Below are 5,021 nucleotides of genomic sequence, written 5' to 3' on the forward strand. Positions count from 1 at the left end.
GGGGAGGGGAGGGGAGGGGAGGAGGCTGAGCAGCCACAGTCAGCTGCATCCCAGGATCATCGCTCTGGACCAAGAAGGGGCTGCAAAGACCCCTGTTGAGCTCCCTGCATGTGCTGGCCCTGGACACAGCACTATCTCAGCTCCCAAACCAGCTCCTGTCACCTTGTCACCTCCCAGATGAGGACACCGGTTCATCAGAAGTGACCAGAGATGCCCCAGCTGTGCCCCAGAGGGGAGATGAGCTTTCCCTGCCCCACCACCTGCTCCCTGCCTTTCCGGCCCCTCCCGCACCCCCTAAATGCCCTCTCCTGCCACACAGGCCCCGTCCTGGCTCCCTCCTGGGTGCAGGGAAGGGGGATGGAATGAAGCAAGATGTCAACACCCGCGGGACAGTCCCACCACTGGGAAAAGCCAAGAGAAGACCAGGCCATAGGTTTCTCAACTTTCCTTCCAGAAGAGGCCAGACCAGTGCCCATGCAGGCAGAAGAAAAGGGGAGAAAAAAGAAAAAACCCTAGAAAGAAAGCAAGACCACTGTGACCGCCCCTGGCCCTGGGGGCTGAGGTATCTCCCAAGTTATGGATGCCGAAGAAAGATACCCTTTAAGAAATGGTTCCCTGTTCTATTTCCTATACAAAGGTCTCAGGCAGCAGATCTGTCCAAGTCCATATGTCTCCAGCAGCCGAAAGGAAAGGAAGTAGCCGCGGCTCCTCGTCCTCCGTGACTGGTCTCTGATGACTTAGGCACACATGCGTCTCTGCTGCCTTTTCTGCCTGCAGTCTGCTCCTAGAGAAGATGCCTAGAACAATGTAGACATTCCCTGTGTACACAGATTGCATAGCGACTGCAGTAGAAATAAATATTATGGGCTTAGTGTGGCAGAAACTGTGGGATGTACCATAAGATAAATTTTTTAAAAGGAAAAGTCTGAAAGCTTTTTCCTAACTTTATTAGCTATAAGCCCAGGCTTAGGCCGGGATCAGAGAACCCAGCCAACATCCTACAAACAAAGTTGCTCTTTCTTTTGGGCCCCTTTCTTTTTTTCCCAAATGAGAACATTGCCACCTGGTGGGAAAGTCTTCACTGCGATTTCTGAAACAATTCAGAGAGAATTTAAATCTAACCCTGGTTCCAGAGGTTGGCTGTGGGCAGAGAGACTGAAGTATACGTAATAGAAAGGGCTCAGATTTCAAATTACTTGCTGACCTTCTAGATTCCCTTATATATGGCTTTTCCCCGGGAGACCAAATCTCTTACAAGCCCTTTGTCCTTCCACAATTCTTATCTTTCCTGGATGTGGCCTTTTAGGAACACCTGCCTTCTTGCTGCTACTTACTCAGATTTCCCCAATTAGAAGGAACATGAAGAACATGATAGCATATCTTTCCTGTGCGGGTTTAACTGAGAAATCCCGGGCCAGTGTCTCTCTAACGAACACTGAGATCTCCCTGTGTACACGGGAGAGACTTTGAAGGCTGTGGAAAGGAGCCTGAGCCTTCACTGACCAATTTGAGTTATAACCAGGCCTCAGGAATGAGTCTGTAAGTCAAGAGTCCACTGTCCTGGGCTCCTGGCAGTCCAGCCTCAGTGTCCAGGCCTCACACTGGAGCAGGGCGACAGCCTCCTGTGCCCGGCAGACAGGAGTGGCCTGGCCCAGACGGCGTGCAAGCAAATCAGAAGCCAATTGTTGCAAATCTGGGAGTTTTTCCATAAAAATCTGGATTTCTACAACATCTAAAACACTGTAAGCAGGCGTTTATCATTATGCAATTTGGAGTTTTGCTCATTTTCAAGAAGCATTTTTATATGCTTGTTTCTATTAAAGTGGAGAAATCAGTAACAGCCCAAGGAGTGCACATACTCACACAACAGCATATCCCCTCGCCCTCTAACATGCAAGCACGCATCCACCTTATTTCTCCGTCCTCCCTGCTGGGCCTGAGGGAGCTTGCCAGGGACTTGCCTTCCCTGCTTTGGTCAAAGAAGCTCCACAAATCTTCCCGGCATTTGTTCCATTCAGAACACCTTCCTCTACTGCACCTGCCCCTCGCTCCCTCTGCCTATTTGAGGGAAACTTTTTTCCCCAGGGCTGAGGTTCACACTCCCCTTATTCTTTCTTTCTTTTCGTCTTATTAAAAAAAAAAAATTGAGACAGGCTCTTGCCTATTTTCTGGGTTGCCCCAGCTGGATTAGAACGTGTGATTCTTCGGCTTTCCGGAATCCTGGGATTATAGGTATGCACCACCACACCCAGCCTGGGAAGTCTTCCACCAAAGGACCAGATATGAAGACCATGCCTGCCGGTCACAACTACTCAACTGGGCTGCTACAGCAAAAATGCAGCCAGGGATAACACGTGGGCGTGGCTGTGTGCCAATACAACTCTGCTCTTTCCCACAGACAGCAGAATGGCTGAGCCTTTGGGGGCACCGCCCATCCACCCGCTGACCCCTCTTTCAGCTCCTTCTTCCAGCCTGGGTCAGACCCTGCCTGTCCTATGTTCTCACAGCACCTGCCCTCCGGCTTGACACTTGACTCCAACCCTTTCCTCCCTGCTAGAGTGGAAGCCTTAGCCTCGAAGGGCAGGACTCTTGCACCAGTGTCCTCGAGCTCATGTTGGGAGAGCTAAAGGAATAGCTTCGACAGGTGACAGATGAGCACCGTGAGAAGATCCAGAAGAGCTCTGGCCTCAGGAAGAGTGCAATCCACTGCTGCTGCCCAGGCAGACCTGAGCATGAGGTTCCCTGGATGGGGACTCTGCCTCCCTAATAAGTAACCTTCCCCAGGCCTTGGGTGACTGCATCCCCTCCTGTCACTATCTTGGCCCAAAAGAGATTAAATTCTGTAACAAGGTCCTTGAACTCAGAAGTATCTGGAAGAAACTCTGCCATGCCATTTTTAGCTCATGTCACCATGTATCAGGTTCTCCAGATGGTGTGGTTATTGTTCACATTGCAAGGTTCTACAACTGCCCACTTTGTTATTCCTGCCTGGAAACTTCTTCGCACTTTCATTCCATGCCTGACCTATTCCCCCAGCACACGGAAAGCTGCCCTCTTCCATCTCTGTTGGTTTACTATGGTATTTTTTAAACGCAAACCTTCTGACTTTCTATCTGCGTATCTGCTGATTGCCTGACGGACTGGAGTATAAGCTGCCTGAGGAAAGGAAAGCCCCGTACTCTTCAATAAATACTGGCCAGGATCTGAATAAATGCATCTTTTCCTTACAACTCACAACAGGGAGGGAGACTGAGAACCTAGGCCTCAAGCCCGAGGTCACCTTGGCATTACAGGTTTGCTACAATTCCAGCAATGAGAGAAATACATTGACCAAATCGCAGTCCCTGCCGCCTTGCTTGTGTCCGCATCCCAGCCCTGCTCACACTGTTTTCCCTGCAGAGCTGGGGCAGCTGGAGACAGACCCATGTCCTCCTCACCTCACTGTGCACCAGAGAGCCTCGGGCTCAGCGGTGGATAAAACAATGCACTTACTGATTTACACAATGCCTGTCCAACAGAGACAAAAGTAGAATGTGGATGTGATGACATGGGACAAAATTCCACTTACATTTGGGCGGGGGATTAGAGATTAACTTTTTTGAATGAATTAATTGAATGAATTCTTTAGAATGAATGAGAGTTAGAATCCTTTCCGTTAGGACCACACCTCTCCACAGGTCATCTGTCTCAAGCAGAGACTACCAGCGCTGCTCAGTTTCCAAGCCCCACAGAATCAGCCAAATTGCTAGACCCCAGGGGCAGTGAGACATGAAGCAGGGATCAGCGCAGGGTGACCAGAAGTCTCTTCTCAGTGCTTCAGTGAAGGACCACAGGACACAGACAAGATGGCACCTTAGTAATGGCTGAGGCTGATTCACCTCCCAGTCAGGCTGGGTGGAGGCCCAGAGAGGAACGTAACTGAGAGGGAATTGAGGAATGTACTAGTGGTCCGTCTGAGCTTGCAGACTGAGACCCCCTGTACTTTACAGACTGATGAGGAAGGAGATGTGGAGACTCACTCCCAGCGCAGCCCCAGGCATACGCAGAGTACCCGGACCAGGGACACCGCCATCTGCCCTGGGGAGAGGTCCGAGCACTCATTGCAGACTGAGCAGATGATAAATGTACAAGGAAGCACTTTCTCTCCCCAGAAGCCCAGTGTCAACTCCTCACTGATTTCCGTCACCCTAAAGCCTCCTCTCCTAAAAACAAGGGTCTTTTTAAAATCGGGCCACCTTGTTTTCCCACTTCAGCGTTCCAGGGGTTTCCGAGCAAACTTTAAAAAACAATGCCTCTGGGCCCGGGATTTAGCTCAGCGGTTCGGTGGCCTGTCTTGCAAGCGCAAGGACCCGAGTTCAATCCCTGGTACCAAAAATAACAATAAAACAATGCCTCATGCTGACCATTAAGCCCCTCAATGATGCAATGCCTCTAACTCCCTTCCTCTGCCCTCCCTTCAGCAGCCACCCTGGCCTTCCCAACCCACAGCCTTCTCTTTCCTGCTTCTTGTCCTTGAAAACCCTGCCCCCAAAAAGTTCTCATAGCTCCCTCCTTCCCTTGAATCAGCTCTCGGGAAGATATTTTCTGTCATCTATTTTTATTAGTCTTTACCTCCAGACTCTGTCTACCCTGCTTCACTTCCTCTGCAGCAGTACTCACACCAGGCGTTATATTAAATGCATGTTTATTTAAATATTGTCAGCTTTCTCCCTTGAATAGATCTCTTAAGAAATCAGAGGCTCAGTATTTTTCTACCACTGTTACCCTTGGAGAGGGCCTTTCACAGAGAAAGCTCCCAATAAAATCTGTCCAGTTAATGAGTCCATTCATTGATCTATCTACTCATCTGTCCATTCATTCATCCATCCACCCATCCACCCATCCATCCATCCATCCATCCATCCACCCATTTATCCATCCACCCACCCATCCATCCGTCCATCCATCCATCCACCCATTTATCTATCCACCCACCCATCCACCCACCTATCCATTCACCCACCCATCCACCCACCCATCCA

The sequence above is a fragment of the Fukomys damarensis genome, unplaced genomic scaffold, assembly GCF_012274545.1.
Source record: "Fukomys damarensis isolate Sample0158 unplaced genomic scaffold, DMR_v1.0_HiC HiC_scaffold_22, whole genome shotgun sequence".
NCBI classification, from domain to species: Eukaryota; Metazoa; Chordata; class Mammalia; order Rodentia; family Bathyergidae; genus Fukomys; species Fukomys damarensis.